The sequence below is a fragment of the Xiphophorus couchianus genome, chromosome 18, assembly GCF_001444195.1.
Source record: "Xiphophorus couchianus chromosome 18, X_couchianus-1.0, whole genome shotgun sequence".
NCBI classification, from domain to species: Eukaryota; Metazoa; Chordata; class Actinopteri; order Cyprinodontiformes; family Poeciliidae; genus Xiphophorus; species Xiphophorus couchianus.
The window spans coordinates 18,950,610-18,970,829 of record NC_040245.1 but is presented as its reverse complement, the minus strand read 5'-3'; the positions used below and the strand labels follow the sequence as shown (position 1 = coordinate 18,970,829).

Sequence of the window (20,220 nt, the reverse complement as noted above, 5' to 3'; positions counted from 1 at the left end):
TCTTGGCATCATTAGTAAGCCTAGTTTTGTCTTTTAGTTTATCAGAAGTGCTCATTAACTCAACTATAGGTTATTGGTGTATAATATTTATGCTGCATGTGGAGCTACTTTGTTTTACAGAGACATTTTGTTGAGCTTTGACATTTAGGTTGTAATTTGATAATTCAGCACCTTCTGTCCAATTAAGATCCTCAACAGTTGTGTAAAACAGATATATACATAATGTTTTTGTTGATACAATTCCTGATTGGGTGGTTGTACCTCTAGCTATTGTAAGACTTTTTTTTTCTAGAGTTATAATAATGCAAAATGGAAGACCAGTAAATTAACTGAACTTTTGACTTTCTCATGCTAAAATTACTTGCATAATCAGGTGCATAATTATAAAACAGCTATATTTAAATTTTAATGTAGCACATCTCTAAAATTTCTGAAAAAGAAAAACTTAATTGTTGGAGGTGATGTTTTTGTGGGTGCCTAGTTTGCATTTATTATATAAATGTGAACATAGTTTTATACTTTCCTGCAATAAAATCTTTAAAATTAATTTATTCTCTACAGCCTATTGTGTGTTTAAGTGTGTAGCGGAATCTGTTTACTTTTTTCTTTATGCATTTTTAATTTAGCTTTAAAGGGGGACTATTATAAACACCTAGGGGTTTTATCTCAAAAAGATGTGTTGTGTGTTTATACTGTTGCCTACTTTTTCTGTGTTTCTATATTTTCACTGTGCAAAGTTGAAATCAAGGCTATTTTTCTCATGCAATATTCTCATAGTATAATTGTTTAAATGTATTTCTGTCTTACCTTAACCTTCATTTCAAGCTATTTCAATTGCAATATGTAATACACTGCACAAATAGAATTGTTTTGCCTGCAGTCAGAAGGATGAAATGATATATAATCACCGGAGAGTCAGCATAGCAGGCATAGGTTTAGCATGGCCCAGTCTTTTGTTTGTGGTTTTTAAAGAGGCAAACGATCTAAAAGCAGTCTGAGCCAACTTTTATACAATATAGTAGCTATTTTTGGCATAATGTAAAATATTTATAATTCATTATTAAATTGAATAATGATACTAAAGAGAAGTTTAAATTCTTGAGGAGTGAAAAGTCTGATTGATTGATGTGGCTGTGTGAGAGACAGAGAGTGTGAACCCACTCAGAGAAGCTCAATTTTTCTTTTTGTGGGAAAAGAGAGATTTTTATTTTGTTACTATTGGAAGGTGTTAAGGAAATATGGATATTGTTGAGTGTTTAATATGGCTAATCTCATGACATGTGCGTTTAAGAGATAAACATTCCTATTTGGACAAATGTTAAGCAGAGATAAACATTCTCCTGGCAAGGCTGTAACTTAGAGCAGCCATAAAATACTATGCTCTTGAAAGGCTTTAAATTAGTAGGCCATAAAGAACATCTTCCCCTGCCTAGAGGTCGGAGGTTGGGGGTTTCCCAGGGGCTCTGAGCTGCATCTGGAGTTGATCACAGATTTCGAATCTTGGAAACATCTATGTTTAATTTCGGATACACCTTTTAAATATTGTTTGTGATAAGGCAAAGATTCAAATCTTTGGAGAAGCTGACTGCAGAGGAGCAAGATAGGTTTTGTGAAATTAACTTATAACTTTAACAACTAAAATGACTCTTGAGTTTTGTCATTAAAACTTAGGGGAAGGTTTACGTTTTTCCAAGGTGGCTCTCTGATTGGTTGAACAACGGAACGCCTTCGTTGCATAAATTAAAATACGGAAACATCTCTTTGTATAAGATGACGTGTAAAGAGAAAGAGAGAGAGTTTTTTCCATCTTTTCTCCACGTGGGCGCCTTTGTCTGTCTTTGTGTTCGTTTGTCTTCCCCTTGTGTGTTTTTATTTTATTTTTATGAGAAAATGCATATCTCTGTACCTCTGCAGCTTTGTTAACTGATTCATGTGTGGTTTTGTATGAATTAAACTCTGTGATCTGTGACGTCAACACGCCTTGTTTGCCGCTGCTCGCCGAGAAGAACCCGGCTGTGTTAAGGAAGAGACGAGCCAAACGTTTTGTTCAAAGTTTTAATAAATAATTCTTCCTTAATAAAGGTTAGCTAGAAATTTATAGTTCCGAAAATTAAAATGTCTAAGGTGTATATACAATGAATTGAATTATTATACAGTGCCTTGTAAAAGTATTCATATTATTTTTAACTTTTTCACATGTTCTCGTATGCATTTGTATCCAGCCCAATTTCTCTTAATAAAAAGTGCAACCAAATTACCTTAAAAGTTAGAAGTTTGTTAGAGTGGATTAATGAGCAAATGGAATAAGGAAAACTGAAAAACCAGCAGGTTGTAAATAAAGTTGGTGAGACGTTTCAGGTAATCCAGTTCATTTAGGATTACCTGAAATTCTGTTCATTGCATAACTGCAAGCCTTCTAACACCTGCATAGGCAAAGTGAATGTAATCAGAGACACATTCAAGAGATCCATGGTAACTCTGAAGGAACTAATTCAGGTTAATGAACCTGTTGATAGAAACACCATTGTAGATATGGAGAAAAATGCCATGTTAAAATAAAAGTCATTTTGAGATTTTGCCAGAACTCTTGTAAAGCACGCAAAACATCCAGCATGTGGAAACATTTGCTCCGTTTAGATTAAAGAAAAATGTAACTCTTTGCCCCACCTGCAAAACATAATGGGTGGTATGACCTGCTGAAAAGTGTTGGTAATTGCTCTTGCCAGATGCTTCCCATCTAATCAGACTGAACTGGAGTTATTTTGCAAATGAAAATTGGCTGTAGTCCAAGTCTCTTGATGTGCAAAGCTGTTAGGAACACACCCCAAAAGACTTTGAGCCAAAATTACTGCATTAGATGTTTATACAAAATGGACCTAGGCCAACTAAATACATATGCATATCACAGTTTTCAGATTTTTATTCATAGAATAGTTTCCTTCCACCTCAGGACCTTGGACAACATGCATTAGTGTAAACACTTAACCTTTCAATAAAAGACATTGTAATTTGAGGTTATACTTGACAAAGTGTAAAAAACTGCCAGGGGGACTTCTGGAGAATTAAAATTGTAAAGTAATATGGTCAAAGAGTCAAAAGGGGGAACAAAAAACAGCAGCCACCAACAGTTCCAGCTTCCTCTGATGGATTTTATTACATTTTTTGGGCATCTGAGAACTCACTGTTCTTATAGGCAATTGGCAGCACACCTGTGCTTGGTTGGACTAAACCACAATGAAACGGGTCAAACCAAACAACAAAATCTAAACAGAAACAAGAATAAAGTCATTTATCTAATTTACAAACTCATCTACATAATTAAATGCTTTGCAAAATAAACAATACAATATAGGCAACTCAAACGGTTACTTTAAAGAAAAAACAATACACAAACGAAAACCCTCTATTTGGTAGAATCCAGCGATGTAATCAATGACATCATCCAGCCATTTGAGCAGAAAATGCTGGGCCGCCCCCACCCATACACCTGCCCTGCTGCAGAATCTACAAGGGACAAACAATAGTGATTTAAAAAAAACTAAGCAAGTAATTTACCATAAATATTCCATGAAGCAAAAGAAACATATTCATTCAATGGTCCAGAAGTGTTAGCTTTAACCAAAACATATACATAGATGGAAACTGCAGCATAGTGCTACCACAAACAAACCTGTGATAGTGAGTGAAGCAAAGTTGCAAAGTAATATTTAAATTTAAGTATTATGACCAACTTTGGAATAAGTAAATTAATAAGATAATAAGGGACAAGTGGTAAACACATTGAACCACTTTGTCACATGAATTACAGCTAAAATATGAGCAAATCATGTGTTTAGGTCAGTGTTTGTCAATTCCGGTCCTCAGGGACCACTCTCTCAGCAAGGTTTTGGTGTTCCTCTTCTGCCACACACCTGATTTTAATAAGTAGGTGATTAACAGGCTTCTGCAGTACTTGATGGCATGTAGAGGAGGTCATGAAATCATTTAAATCAGGTGTTATGGAATAGAGGTACATTTAAAATATGCAGGGCTGTGGTCCGTGAGGATCAGAATTGAGAAACCCTGGTTTAGTTGAATGAGACAAAGATATGTTTAAAGATACAGTTGTGATGAGAAATATGGCAACGGAGATCAAAAAGGGCAGTTTTTGTTTTGGAGAAAGTCAGTGGAAATGACACAGGTAAAGAGAAAAATTTAGCCATTTTGTAATTAAACAGTTTGAATGATTTTTGGTTTAAATGTCAAAAGAATGTATTTGCGATGGTTTCAACAGACGCATGATATCTTCTTCAGTGTGGCATTTTAACATCAACCCAGTTTGTACATGTGAGCAGATGCTGGTTCAGTGGTGCAGTGCCTCAGCACCGAGGGAGACCGTGTAAGAGATGCTGCTGAAAAAGAGTGAGAGGTGAAGAGAAAGGGGGCTGGGGGGAAGCTGGGAGAAAGACAGGGAGCGGTGTGCTGAATGCCAAGCACCCCAGTATTAGAAGGGTGCTGTGTTGAGCAGACAGAAAGACATATCAGTTGCTTTGCCAAAACCACACCATCATGTAGCGTCTGGAACTTGTGTACTAAAATTTTCTCAACTAGTTACATCATCCACTTATATTATTTTGATTTCACAATCTGTGACATATTTTCCACATGTATTATGGCTTCATGAGTCAAATAAAGCAGATAACCTTCACACCCTATTATTGTACTTTGCATAAAATTCTCTGCATGGTACATAGTTCATAGCTCATAAACCAAATCATGAAGGCTGCTAGAGTGAGATGCCCGGATGGCGCATGAGGAGCTCTGACTTAATTGGATTCAAATTATTCAGCTCATCATCAGAGATGTTTCAACAGCAGATCAGCACCTTTAAACCATTGTTTTGCCTCAAAACCAGAATGCTGACCAATCAAAGAGTTGTACTATGGTAATTAAGAATGGTATTTGCACATTTGGCAGTGTGGACAGGTCCCATACCTTGTTGGAATATAAAATCAGTATCTCTACAAATTTCTTTCAGAAGAGGGAAGCATGAAGGTTCCCAAAATTTCCGTACAGATGGCTGACTTATTAAAACACAGCGTACCACAGTGGTATGTCTCTACAACTTTTATACACAGTCGAAAAACATACATTCAGATTAACCTTCCCATGATCTTAGAGTGACACTCAGGAAGAGCGCGGCAAATGTAACGGTTGGACAGCAGGGAAGTTGGGGAGTTGTTTCATCAGACCGTCTGTTTCCGAAACCACATACACAAAAACTCCTAAAAACACATGTGGGTCTGTGCAAGTACAAAACTAAGAGGTTCTAAATGACACCCACCCCACGGCTTCTCTTAAGACCACGGGATGGTTAATTTAGCCATTTTACTGTGCCTTTACATCGGAGTGTGTGCATATATAGTTGTTTTTCATGAGAGTCTCTGTGTTGTCTTGTGATGGACTGAAAACCTGTACAGGATGTACCTCACCTCTTACCCACTGACCACCGGTAGGTGCCCGATGGAGCGGTCTCCATCGGGCACCTATTGGTGGTCAGTGGGTCTCCTTTGACTCTGCAAAGTATAGAAAATGGTAAATGGTTAGATGTACTTGCTGAGAAAATTATTGCAAAAGAATCCTACATGACAAAATTACTGGCAATGACATGCTAGCTCCAAGTTTTTAAAATACAATTAGTATGAGTGTGGGAAGATGGTCAAAGTTATTTATGTAGCATGGAATTAATTTTAAAGATCTGACTAATCAGTGTTTTGAATCAGCCAACATTGAATTTGACTTATGCTCTTGAACTGACCTTGTTTTTTTATGTTCTTCTCTACTAAAGACAAATTCTTAGCCTATTGAATGAAGCCTATTGAATGTATGAAAATAGGGTAAAGTAAAATCCAGACCAACTGAATTAACTATGAATAGTGATACTTTTTTCAAAATCACTATTCACACACTTTAATAATGTAATGTAATTTTATATTCATCAAATTAGAGCAAGACTCTTGTTAAATCAGTGTTTTGTTTGAGAATGTCCTACCAACTTGCAGTGGAAGCATGCAGGTATTTAGGATTCCCTTGAAAAAGAGTCTTTTTTTATCTCAATGGATTTTTATCATAGTAAAATAAATGTTAAAAAATATATAAACATACATAATGATTTTGTTCAGTTACATTTTTCTTTCAAATGTTTTGTCAATTATAGAAGAAAAGTGCATACTCGAGCAGCTGCCTCTGCTTTTTCATACTTGGGAAAGTAAAGGCAGATGACTACAAACTAAAACTGGACAGAAAGGGGATGGAAAGAGCTGATTTGATTAGCCATGAAAGGGAGAACCATTGGCCTGAGTCCATTTTAACACTCTGCTGAATCCAAGAATTACTCTGAATCAAACACAATGATTAAACTATTACATTTGCATATTTTGCGGTGACCTGTTAGTACATTCAATTTATTTTGTGTGTAAAAAGGCAGAGAATGCTCTGGAAATAGGGATTTGGGTTGTTGTGTTTACATTGAAGTATTATGGTTTTACCATATTTTTGTGTACACCAGCTTCTTCGACACGATATGTAAATATTCTATTCAAACTGGAAATATGACATTTGCATTGAGGGAAACATGTAGGCTGTTTGATTTAGAATAAAATTATAATTTTGATTAACTGAGTGAGCTTATAGTGTGATGCACTGAAAGTATTTGACATACACAAATTTCATCAATGCAGTGTTTTGATAATGATAAATGCAGCCTTAAGTTGCAGAAGATGGATGGTGGATAGATGTGCATCTGTACTGAGAAGACTGGTTTTGGGGACACCTCTGTTTTACCCAATATTTAGTTACGAAAATATTTCTGCCCAGACCATCTGAAGATGTCTTTTTACCAACGGATGTTGGATTAAGTTTAGTGCTAGAAGATTACGTATGTCAGACCTCTATTAACCAAGGGTTTCTGCTACTCCAAGATTCTAGATTTGTCTGTACAGACAATTTCCAAATGCCAGTGGTTTAAGGTTCTGCAGCTGATTTAGTGTATACCACAACAGACGGATGGTGTCAGATGAAGGATGCCTCTTCTTGCAGCCTCTTTAAATAAACATGTGGGAATACAGTAACTTATGCTTCAGGGCTGCCAAGTCCCATGCATAGAGTGTGTGATACTCACACATTTGACACTTTCCTCCAACTCCCACACCAGCCATCTATTTCCTCATGCAGTGAAAACAGATTCATAACTGATAACTTTGCAGCACAATGAAGGACACTCACAGGAAACAGAGAAGGCATCACTGCACTGTTGGGTTTTCTTTATTCCCATTGCTGTTAGTCTGTTCCTGTTACAGAACACTTTGAGGTGAGCTTTACACTGTGATCACTTACAGGATTAAATCCATCCATCCATCCATCCATCCATTTTCTGTTCACCCTTGTCCCTAACGGGGTCGGGAGGGTTGCTGGTGCCTATCTCCAGCTACGTTCCGGGCGGGAGGCGGGGTTCACCCTGGACAGGTCGCCAGTCTGTCGCAGGGCAACACAAAGACATACAGGACAAACAACCATTCACACACACACTCACACCTAGGGAGAATTTAGATAGACCAATTAACCTAATAAATCCTTATGAGGAATATTAAACATCCTTGAGATAAATCTTTTTCATCTTTTCTTTTAGTAAGGTATTAGACCTGTTTGTGCTATGTTGATGATATAATGATTCCCTAAATCAGTAAACACAATAGGATATAAAAAGCCAAAAGACTTGAGACATTTTTTTTAAATATTACATTAATGCACTTTGTTCTGAGTTAAAGGTTTGAATCATCATATAAAATGCAGAAATGGAGGTACTATTGTAATCCCTTGATTTTATGGTGTTTTATTTAAATTGACTACCTCAATTCAAACTTAGACAAGTAAGTTTGACTCTTATCCTCCTGAATAAGCCAAAACTCAGAATAGCATGTTTTGCCTTGGAGAAAACCAAACCTTGCTCATGGTCAGAGGTAGTTTGATCTTTTCATCTGCATTAGAAAGCTGTCTTAAAGGCATTTCTCAGATTTGTGATGCGAGATTCTGTTAGTTAAATACAAATAGAGTAATCTCAGTTTAGAGAATTTATAAGAAGCAATTGAACATACTGCTGTTGAGAAAAGGAAGGATCTATTTTAGAGTGAATTTTTAAATAGACACAATTCTAACAATAAAAGCTTTACAGTCACACTAAACATCGTAGACTTGAGAAAAGTTTTTTAAAAACTACCAAGCATGGTAGTAGTTTGTCCTGAAACCTGTGGGTGGCTGATTTGAATGACTGCTCCATCTGTTTATGCCGTTGTGTCTTTGTGCAATGTGCTTTACCCGCCTTGCCTGCTGGTGGTGGTAAGAGGGCTCGGTGGCAGCCTTGCTTCTGTCAGACTGCCCCAGGGCAGTTGTGGCTACCATGTAACTTACGTTCACCAGTGTGTGTATGTGCATTAATGGGTGAATGACTGAATGTAGTGTGAAACATTTTGGGGTCCTCTGGACGTGATAAAGAGCTGTACAAGTACAGACCATTTATCATTTGCCATTTGAAAAATGGTCTACAGCAGGGGTGCCCAAGTCCAGTCCTCAAGAGCTGCCATCCTGCCACATTTAGATGGATCTCTACTCTTACACTTGTAAGTCGCACAGCTGAATTCCCTCACCAGGATTAATTAAGCTCTGTAGAGACCTGTTAATGAGCAATTTGACTCAGGTTTGTCAGAGAAAGGATGCATCTAAAAATTGGTGGATGGTAGCCCTGGAGGACCGGATTTGGGCGCCCCTGGACCACAGTCTGCTACAGCAAAGTTTGAGATGAAGCATAAATAGCAAAATATACGGTGTTAAAAACATGAGGTTCCTTTAGGTTTGTGATATGCCCATTTTAGTTTTGAATAACTTTCGCTGCGTTGTTGCAAATGGCGTAAAATTTGGTCAGGCTCTATAATGTGTTGTGAATTGTAAATTTTTTCTTGAATTTCTGTTTTTCTTCTTTCAGTCATCAGCTTTTTAAACAAAAGTGCAGTAAAGGTACAATCTCTGCCTTTACTATATTATTTTTCCTATTGATTCCCATTCAAAATAATTTTTTTGAATACACTACACTACCAGTTTCCCCATTTGTGTTCATGAATGTTTATTATGCATCTTAACTACAGAAGTTAATCATAACATTTCTTAAACACTCAACACAAATATGTTGTTACAAAATTGTAATCTTCAAGAGAAGATTTTGGCATCCAAGGAATTCGGGTGAAGCACAACATAAATAGTGACAACTTTATGAGTCAAGGAAATGTATTCAATGCATTTCAATTCACATGAAATGATGACTTTCAAAAAATCATTTCACTTCAGTCGCATATAAATTCCATACATTGATATAAGTATGTATGTATGCACATAAATTGACTAAATGTAGCGACAAAGTTTCTAAGTTAGCAAAAGGGCTTCTTTGGTGCTGACCACAGCCCTGCTTACCCACTCTGCTCATTCACACACGTGGCACCTGTCTTTTGGCTCCACCTACTTTGCTGGAATCATTTTTCAGACTGGTGAGGAGTGAGGTTATGCTTTCACACGGGGGTTTGTTACACTTTAAATATCATGATGCATTTATGTAAAGTGCCAACAACATTTCAGTAGCTCTTGTTTGTTCCCAGATACAAAGTGTGAAAAGAACTGCATTCATTTTTTACTGTTTATCAATCTTTTTTGCCTGGGTCCATGTATTTGTCTTTAACTGTATTCCCCCCACCCACCGCTCCTCTTAGTAATTGTCTGGGTCTGTGGTAATGGAGCAGACCTGACAAGCAAACTCAGATAGCGACTGGTGGCAGATAGAAGAGGAATGTGAGCTCTCTCCTCTATATCTCCCCATCTATTACTTGTGTCTGACGGAGGCAGGAGCGCATGATGGATGGATCCCTCGCTTTAACTCTGTCTGCTTCTCACTCCATTTACTCTGATCACTGACTGACTCATTTTTCACCACTTGGTTTCTCTTCATGTTCACATTACTCAGTTCTTTCATTTTTCTGTAATTTGTCTCTCTTTGGCCATATTTCATTTATTTTCCATCTGTTTTCTTCACTCAGTGATCTATTCTCTTAACTTACATGGCAGGGTGTGTGTTGCTGGATTTGTTTGTGTATATGCTAGGATTTAAATGACGGGCTTATCGCGTACAAAAATAGAGATTCAGATTTCTAGAGTGCAGTCATCTATCACTCTGTATTTTTAACATTTATTTATTTGCATTAATTCACTGGCCTACATGTTTCTTGTCTGTGTAGACATTTTAAAGTCTATGCTTGCTACTGGAGGCACAGAGGCCTGTAAGTAAATTGGAAATTGAGCTAAATTTTCACCTGGTGACCAGAAGCTGTATTAGACCTTTTCAATGCATAATACCAGATCCCAGACCACTGTTGCTGACCCAGCCACCTTCATCAGAAAATATAAAAAAAATCACTCAGAATATCAACAACAGGATGGAACCTTAAGAAATACCTTCTTTTCTCAGATGGATCCAGACATAAAGGATAACCTGAAGAAAGAAAACAATCGTCACATAGAAAGCCATAGATTTATGTAGTGGAATTTGCTAATGGTTTTTAATTTGCTGTTGGAGGGAACAGCTGATGAAAGAAATGGATTAACCTCTCAGTTTGAAGGTTGATCACAACTAATTACACACTAGATTTAATTATTCTCTCATGTCGGGTAAGCTTATGTATCACATTCATGTTCATAGAGAAAGTTCAGATTTTACAAGTGTGAACTATGGTTTCTATGAGATTGAACCTCAAATCAAATTGCCAGAATTTGTAGAAGAATTATATGTACTGTAGTTCAGAAGAAAACATACATTTTATGGAATAAAAAATATTCTGCTCCCAAATTTTTAAATTTACAAATTGAAACCCTCACTAAAAACAATGGCTTTAGTAGAAATGAAAATCACATCCTGTGTAAGCTTTTTCAGGCTTTATCTTATTCATTTGACTCTGGTAAGTCAAAACTTTAGAATTTTTCAAGTTTCAAAACTGGGTGTGTAAATCTGGGAAGCATGACTCACAGCAATACTAACAACACATTTGTTAGCACTGTTTAATTGAAACAAAAAATCTGCATGACTGAGTATTCTCTCTAAATAGCTGTTGGGTATGAATGTGTGCACCCATGGTGAATTGTTCTGTTCCTCCCTGTGTTATGTGATAGACTGGTGACCTGTGCAAGAGTACTCCACCTCAGCCCTACTAATAATACTTAATGGATTAGTGGTTATATGTTGAACTTCCAACTAGACCTGTCACAACAACACATTTTGCTGGATGATAAATTGTTCAGAAGTTATAACAAAAGACTGAGACAAAACCCCTTCTCTTTTGCAGAATCGCTCCATCAGCAAAGGATCTCCTTTGTTTTCTGTGATGCTTATCCTGTATTGATCAGTCAAATTCTTGTTCTTCTCTCATATTTCATTTCATAATGGCAGGTAAAATTGTGATCCTTAAAGTGAAACGAGCCCACCCTCTGAAATCCAAACCCCAATCCTGGAAAATTCTGAAAACTTTCAGCAAAATGATTTTCTATTTAGGGGTGAGTTTCAGTTTAAGCACTACTCTGTTCTCCACCCACTAAGCGCACAACTTTACGGTCGACTTCAGCAGAAAAATAGTCCGTGCTTTGTTAAAAACTCTGCATTCTTCTTTTAATTAGTTAATATATTTGGAGCTGCAGTATTTAACTTTGATTTTTTTTTTTAAAAAAATAGTTTTTTACCCTTTTGTTAGAACTTATACACTGCCTGATCAGAAACAACCAATCAGTACCAGGAGGGTATAACACATTGACATACACAAATGGCATCAATGCCATACACACTGCTCACACTCTCCCACTTGCTCTCTTCTACGCTACAGTTTCTCCCCAACAGAAGAGCCTGTCATGAATGCTCAGGGTAGGTAGCATGGCCACCAAAATTGTAAATTAGCAGTTTTTCTATAATAATAAGTTGTTTCTTTACCATTAGTACATCGAGCGCTGCATACAGAAAAACATGATTGACAGCAAGACCTCACTGGTATTAGCGGTCAAACTTTAAATACTTAACTCATTACAAGGGGAAAAAAATAAATTAAGTAATTTTCAGTTGATATATATGGCTTTAGCATTTCTTAAGGCATCTTAGATTTATATTCTTTACAAATACTACTGTAAACAATGCATGGAGGAGTCATGTCTGAACTCATTTATGGCTAGCAGTTTCCATTAAAATCATTAGATTTATCAGTAGCAAGACATCCAACCACTTTAGTAGTTCAAAAAATTGTGTTTTGAAACAGGCTATGCTGTGCTGAAATGTTCCTCCTGTGAGTCTGATAGTTGACATGATAGTCAGATACATAATTGCAGCTTAGATCACAATCTGTTGCAGGTAAGAAGCTCTTGGGAATGTAGAAGGTAGTTTATAAAACTGAGTGAAAATCAATGCTTGAAAAGAGAATGTTGTGAACCAAAAAAACTGCCAAAAATCGTTAGTTATTATAGTTTGCATCTGTGTGCTGATTATAATCTGTACTATTACATGGTTTGAAAGGCTTTGTGTGGCATTTTAATTGTCTGGACATCCTGGCTTGCTACTGGTTGTTATGATATTGACTGCATAGTGATTGCATTCAGTGCTTAGCTGGTAACAATTCCCTTATGTAACAATTAGTCTTTCTGGGAAGCTTGGTCGTGTTCAAAAATGTATTTCTCTCAATTTCTGAAAGGAAGGGAACTCTATAAGTGCTCTGAGAGTTTATAACAAATGATCATCATTCTCTCAGGAAATCAGAAGCCATTCTTTATTTTTAACCAATTAATGCTTCATCAAGTGTCTCACTTGGGACACATTTTCTGGCTTTCTAGAAAGAGTATTTGTATTATGCTTTTTTAAAAAACTTTTACTAAAACAATTTTCAATTTGGTTTCTTTTTACAAAACTTGCACAGTGTGCACCTTCTGCACATCAGATGTCATGATGGTAGTTTTTAACAAGCCCACATGCAGAACACAAGACAGGAGAGGTAGGATCAGTGTTAAATGATTTAATAATGATCACACAATTATCAGCGAGAATCAGGATGGTCTGGTCCAGGGGCAAAGACAGTGACGGCAACAATGGTTCACTACGAGGAAAGAGCAGAGTGGTGAGTTCAGGGGTCGTGGGAAGAAAGGAAATCTTTCTGGGAAAAACAGGCTGATCTTACTTGTTGCAGATGAACAGAGTCTTGGAGGGGAAACAAAGTATGTCCGGGGTCTCGGTTCTTGGTGGGTCCAAGAACAACGGAGGAGTGCGGCGGGCAGCGGACAGGTAGGCTCGGGTGCAGCGGAGAGACGGAGGAGTGGTACGGCCGCCAGCCGTGGGGGTCCAGGAGATAATTGCAAAACAACGGAGAGGTGAGTCTGGGAACTCGGGCAACCTGTGGATACTTTCCACGGCGTCACGAGGGTGGTTCATAAACCAGGAATTCAACCGGGATCTCATCAAAGGATCACCTAAAAGGCAACGGAGTAAACAAAGATAATTACTAGAATGTTCAAGACAACTAGAAACACAGAGACGGGCTCAGGGGGCTCAGAGGTACCGTGACTGGCTAACACTCAGGCGACGCTGGACTGGCGGCCAACTCCTTAAGTCTGCGCCGCTGATGAAGATGATCACGAACAGCTGCGGATAATAATGCACCGCACTCCAACCGGAACCTGTCGCCATCTGGTGGTAAAAGGTAATAAGGGTGCACAGGAACTCCCACCATGCAGCCAGAACCCCGGAACATAACATCAGAAGGTTCCACAAAATTAGTTTGACCTAAAATGCTTTGTTCAGTATGTCCTGTACAGTGTTTGTTTCTATCTTGCTGGTTTTCTTGCAAGTCCTAAAGCAAATGCAGAGGCAGTGGAACGTTGTAGTGCTTAAGATATGCATTTGTCACATACAAACAGTATGCAGCAGAATGAGGTCCTACTTATATTGCAAAGCGTTTGCAAATATGCCTTGACTGGCACTTCCAGTTAATTGTGATTAAAGAGAAACTATATATATATATATATTATTCATATTCTATTCATATTTGAATATATGCTGAATGTGCTGTTGATGTGTTCCTTTATATTGCACCAGGCACATATTTTTAGTTGAACAAGCTTAACAACCTTTGATTACTGGGTACTGTGAATCAGTGCAGATGAGGATATCTTAAAGCAGACTTAGAAAAATATGAAAATGACAAAAAAAAAAAGAATGGCTGCACAGTTGGTAGAACTGTTGCCTTGCAGGAAGAAGTTCCTGGGTTCGATTCCCGGCTCGGGCTCTTTCTGCATGGAGTTTGCGTGTTCTCGTTGTGCATGCGTGGGTTCTCTCCGGGTACTCTGGCTTCCTTCCACAGTCCAAAAGCATGACTATCAGGTAAATTGGTTTCTCTAAATTCTCCCTAGGTGTGAGTGCAGGTGCCTGGTTGTGTGTCCTGTCTGTCTCTGTGTTGCCCTGCGACAGGCTGGTGACCTGTCCAGGGTGTACCCCGCCTCTCGCCCCAAACGTTTGCTGAAGATAGGCACCAGCACCTGTAAGTACTCATAAGTGCTGGTAAAATATTTTACCAGCAGCCTATTATTCAACATATTCTAAATGTTGAATAATAGTCATTAGAGCTGAATTATTGTCTAATTATGGCCCAGAATTAGACAATATTGCTCCACATCGCTTTGTGTTGTAAAGTTACTAATAGTTGTACAGTTGGTTAGATTATGTTTTTAAACCTCGGTCACTCATAATGGCAAGAACCATTATGTTACTGGCTAGTATTTTGTAAGGACAAGGATACACTATTTTTTTATCACTAGAAAAATCAGTCCTTATGTTCTATGAAAGTCATTATAATGGATTACTTTCAGGTATTTGTTCATTCCTAAACAAACTAAATCTGTCTTCTTGCCCTCAGTTGTGCTGTGAAGGTTGAAGAGATTTGTTATAGGATATTATTGATCAAGTTGTGGGAAAGTTTAAATCAGGGTTAAGTTTTAAAAACAATAATAATGACATCACTTTCCATGCAAAAGTTGTGAAATATAAAACAAACTTAATGGGAGACTGTGCACAACAAACTCTGACTCGTACGTGAGTTTATTTTGAACACAGGAAACTGGAGACTCAGAGGGTGAAATGGGAAATTGAAGTCACTTCATCACGATTCATCCCAGACATTTATTTTCTATCCATGATCAAATTTGATCATAGATTGATTTCATCATAAGCATTCAATACAGCTGTGTTTTTATGTGCATCAGTTTCTCTTCTCAAACAAAGAGAAACTGATAAGCCAAATTAAATCAATATCCGTGAAATGTTTCATCAAAGTTTTCTCACCATCACATACCTCTTCCTGGTTGATCACCCGTATGATGTGGACCACAAATTATAACAAAATGTGACAAGGAGTGAGGCAATGAGAGTGATCGCTGTTGACAGGTAAATACTATAGTAACACTCATGTCTAATGTTGCGGTAATGGATGCTTTGGCACTGCTGGAAGATCTAGCAAATTGAATTTGCAATGCAGACATCTTACTTTGTACATCACACAGAACATCCTGTCTTCATGGTGAAACATGGTAGTGGCATCATCATACTGTTGAAATGATTTTCTTCACCACACTGCACTCACTAGATTGGCACTGCAGCTATGTGCCCAGCTTAGGCATTTTACCTTCCTGAGAGTTAACTTTAGAAACACTGACAAACTCAGCAGTGTTGCGTGTGCACATAAATTAGACCTGTTTTCAGAAAGGATTATCAGCTGGCTAACTGCACTTGAGGGGGTCGTATGGACTGAAACATCTGGCTGATGCTTCTGCTGCAGATCAACTGAGGACGATACTCCTTCAGAGAACTGGGACCTATTTGTTATTAATGTGCTAAATATTCAATGAACAAGGTCAAACGCGAACACAGATTACTCTGCAACAGCCCCAGGGTTTGACTGTACAGAAGCATAATTTTTTCCATCAAACGTCGTTTTGTCTGACTTATTCTACAATACCTTAAAAATGGTTCTACTCAGGGTGAGCTTAAAATAATTTCTAATGTTGTAGCTGCTTACACGACATTTATAAATAATATTTAATATTTTTAGTATTTACAAGTGGAACCCTCTGTGTAAATCTGTATGCGTCTGTGACAGCTGGAGAAGTCCTTGTCCCAGCTGTTGTGCTTTGCAGCCAACTCATTGAGCTGGCAGCTGTTATAATCAACTTGCTGTGCACTCTCCTTTTCATTTTACAGTTATCCAGTGGAAATTTTGAGCTGTTTTGATCACTCATATCTCAAATCCGACTCTAAAATATGTCATGGCTGCTGGTTCTACACCTTGCCAGTCTGCTATGGATTCTGTCTCAAGACCTGCGACAGTTCTGAGATGTAATGTTAATTATAGTCAGAAGAATTATCATTTAATTGGCTCTTTCCCCTGAGGACATTTAGTCACGAAGAGAACATGTTATATAACAAATAAATAGGTCAAAATGTTAGAAAACAAAGTGCTGCTTAGACAAGTTCTCTTGAGCTAAGTTTTAAGACATTTGTGAGATCAGGTTCACAGAATCCTTTCTGCCAGCTTGTAGATTGCCTGTTTGCAGTCAAATTACAAAATCCTAAATTAATTTCTTTTACATAATGGCTGTTTTGTTCGGGGAAATGTTGCAAAACAGCTGATGCTCATTTAATTGATTTTACCAGCTGGTTTGGTTTTCGCAAATCAATTCAATAAAAAAAAAAAAAACTTCATTAGACCCAGAGGGAAACTAAAGGTTGTTCTAACTCATACTACACAATTTTCTTCAAAGAACTGTTGTAGACGGTGATTACTGTGGGCAGAAAAGGATCTACTGTAGTGGTCCGTATTACAGCATGTCCGAAGAAGCCTCAGACTGAAGACAATTTGTTGTTGCATAACAACCTGTGATTGGTGTAAGCTACCTGTGATCAGAGTCACGTTACATCACAAATACACTTCACCTGCCTTGAATGCTGGTGGTGGTCACAGAGTCTAATGGCGCTGGTTCATGGCTGCCTCACTTCTGTCAGACTGTGGCTACTATCCAGTATCCAGTAGCCACAGTTACTACTTACTTACTTACTACTGATTGGCACTGCAGCTATGTGCCTCCTGAGACCCAGCAATACATTTTTGTCCTCTGTGGAGCACATAGGTTTTTTGTTCATAACTCTGAAACCATACATGCCACTGTGTTAAATCCTGTTGGTCCTTAGAGAGGACATCCTGGGCCTCGAAATGTGTTCACATTTGCCACAAGAGAGTCCCGATGTCCTCTCCAAAGGACATACTCTAAAAAATAAATATAAACATGTTTTGAAATTTTTTCAATTGTAGAGATGTTTTTTCACTCCAAAGAGTCATGTAGTGTAAAAAAAAAAAAATCAAAAACTTTTTTTTCTCTGGGTCTCAGGAGGATAAGCCTGTGAATGAATAGGTGAATGACTGAATATATATGTAGCGTGATGTGCTTTGGGGTCCTGGGGACTTGATAAAGTGCTATACAAGTACAGCCCATTATGCCATCTTTTTATAAGTTTTGATTAATATTTTGGAGTAGAATATTTTTTATGTCTTATTTGTGGGGACAGTTTACGGTAAATGTGCGTATTACATACTATGTTATGCCAATGGTTTCATGTTATTATATTGGGAAGCTGATCAGATGTTCTAAATTATTTAACTTTGTTAATTATGCTAAGCTAATAATAGGTATTTTATTTCTGTCCTACAGTTTTACTCCATGTTAAAACATGTATGTGGTTCATGACAGTAAATTGGAGCTGAGGAAACTACATATTCGCTCGAGTATGAATTTGACTGGAGTGAGACTTCCTGCTGAATTGTTAGACATACAAGGAGAGCAGAATAATTATAATTTTGTGAACTCCTCCAAGAGATAATTAAGTCTTCTAAAGAGTTATCCATGCAACCTCATGAAAAATACATTTTCATTGTCTAACGCTGCTTCAGTTACTAGTTATAATCTTCGGGGACTAGATTTGTTACTCTGAAAGACATCAGTGATCAACATAGAGTAAATAATGCAGTCATAGGCATTATCATATATTCCCTCTTTTGGATTGCTTGGATCCAAAAGTTGTAAGAATACATCACTGCTTGCCATTTCATTAATTAAGAAACTGCTGTCAAGAAATGTAACAAACTATTCCTTATCAGGCCTTGCTAAACAAGAGTTATCTATCTGAAAAGGATTACAGCTTACATGCAGTGTGGTAAAAGAAAATCCCTCTTTCTTGCACTGTGTCCCTTCTTTCATCAATCATAAGTTGCTGTTGCTCCAAAACAAACAAATTTAAAATAAGCTTAGAAAAACTTCAGCACATAAGCAGAACTGTTTCATAAGCATCAAAATACGATCCGCCTCAGGAGCTCCTCCATAAATTAAATCAAGTCTACACTAAATGAGCTTGTTGATGTGTAACAGGGGAAATGTATAAAACATTTTTTTTTCACTTCAGGTGTTTTATTTTATCTTGAAACGATCTGCGTGTCCTCTAATTTAGTCCTGCTGACAGAGCCATAAACAGTCGAATTTCCCTGTATGACAAGAGGTTACTTTAAACTCTCCCAGCTTTATATAGTTTTAGATGTGTGCGAGTGTTTGTTCTTTCTGCAGAAACATCCCTACTGATAAAGTTTGTGTGGCATTCTGAACTGTAAGAACACTCACTTGATGGATTGGCAATCAGAGTGACATGTAATTTAACAATTGATCCCTATCAACCCCTATTATCAAGTAGTGTAGGACACAGTCCTTCCTTACAATATACAATATGTATTCACTGTATTTGTCCGTCTTTCCCTTTCACTCACAGACACTTCAGCTGACTTAGTCTCAAAGTCTCCATCTTTCTCCTTGACGTATGACATCCACACACTGGCTCATCTTGTTACATAGAGGTTACATCAATAGCAGAGTTAGGAACCCTTTTTACACCCTAAAAGAAAATCAATTAGAGCTAATGATTGGCACACCAATTTGTGCAGGCGCGTAATGTTTTTCACCTACCCAGAGCTGAGAAAGTGTGTCTGGCTTCTTGTCTGCTTGAGTGTCCCTAATGTCTGCCAGATATGAGGGAAGAAATTACCTTTCAAGTTCAGGGCTGCCGCTTCTTATGATATTAAACCAGTGAAATACCTTGGACTGTGTGATCAAAGGAGAGCTAATGGCTCAACTCTTTGATATGAAATCTATATTTTCTCTTTTAGCATGTTAGTTTTGTTATGTCATTATGTCACATAAAGTATTTTTTATTGACATGTGGAACATGCATTCAGGAGTTTCAAAGAAGGCGATGATCTTTTTTCCAATTAAAATTTTGTGTACTGCTGACCAATTGTTTGCCTAAATGTAAGGCTAATGCTAATGTTAGATGTTAGTGATACAAAGGGGGTATTGTCAGCAAGCTACTTTGCAACTATTTGTGTGTGTGTGTGTGTGTTCTTTAGCTTAGTAGAGGAATAAGAGTTGGCTTTAGGCTGCTGACATACTAACATTCTGCTGAGTCTTAGAGGTTTTGCAACCATAGCTGGATTGGAAGTGCTATTACTCCAGCGCTGTAAGAGGCAGGTTAAAATGACAAAACCAAACTTCAGAACAGACAGAGTGCAGGAGGAATTTAGAGCAGCGTCAGCATCAAATAATCGTTATGCTGCGGGGTTTTGCCAGCATCAACTTAAGATGTGTAATCATTCACTCAGAGCACAATGAAGAAAGTCACCTTCTGGTGCCTCTGTCTTCTGCTGCAAAATGATAATGTCTATTGTTCTTAATTTTGCTATTTTAGAAGAACGAGGCTTATCTTCAGCTGTTCCCAATTAGAGTCAAACCCCTCATGATTATTTTAATGTCGCTCAAAATGCACTGTATGAAAGCATGGCTTATTTGCTAATATTATTCATGAATGATCTCTGTGTGTTATTTTAGCCATTTTTAATTTTTTTTGGTGATGTGTAGATAAAGCTGTGTATCTTAGACACCTTTTTCTTTATTAAATGTATGGGTATATTTGTATATTTGTATGATTGTATGGGAAGATTGAGCTGGAAGTTATGCATACTGGCACTTGGTAGTTTA

General features: G+C 37.6%; 1 protein-coding gene and 1 long non-coding RNA gene across 3 annotated transcripts in view; one reads left to right on the top strand and one right to left on the bottom strand.

Annotated features, from left to right (window-relative positions):
* LOC114133426 (leucine-rich repeat and fibronectin type III domain-containing protein 1-like protein) overlaps positions 1 to 20,220 on the top strand; it is a 176,573-nt gene that overhangs the window by 7,525 nt on the left and 148,828 nt on the right. The gene's annotated exons all lie outside the window — the stretch shown is intronic.
* Positions 13,101 to 13,424, bottom strand: LOC114133427 (uncharacterized). Its single transcript, XR_003593181.1, has 2 exons — positions 13,278 to 13,424; positions 13,101 to 13,196 (listed from the first exon to the last, which is right to left on the bottom strand). It is a non-coding gene; the product is annotated as an uncharacterized LOC114133427 (long non-coding RNA).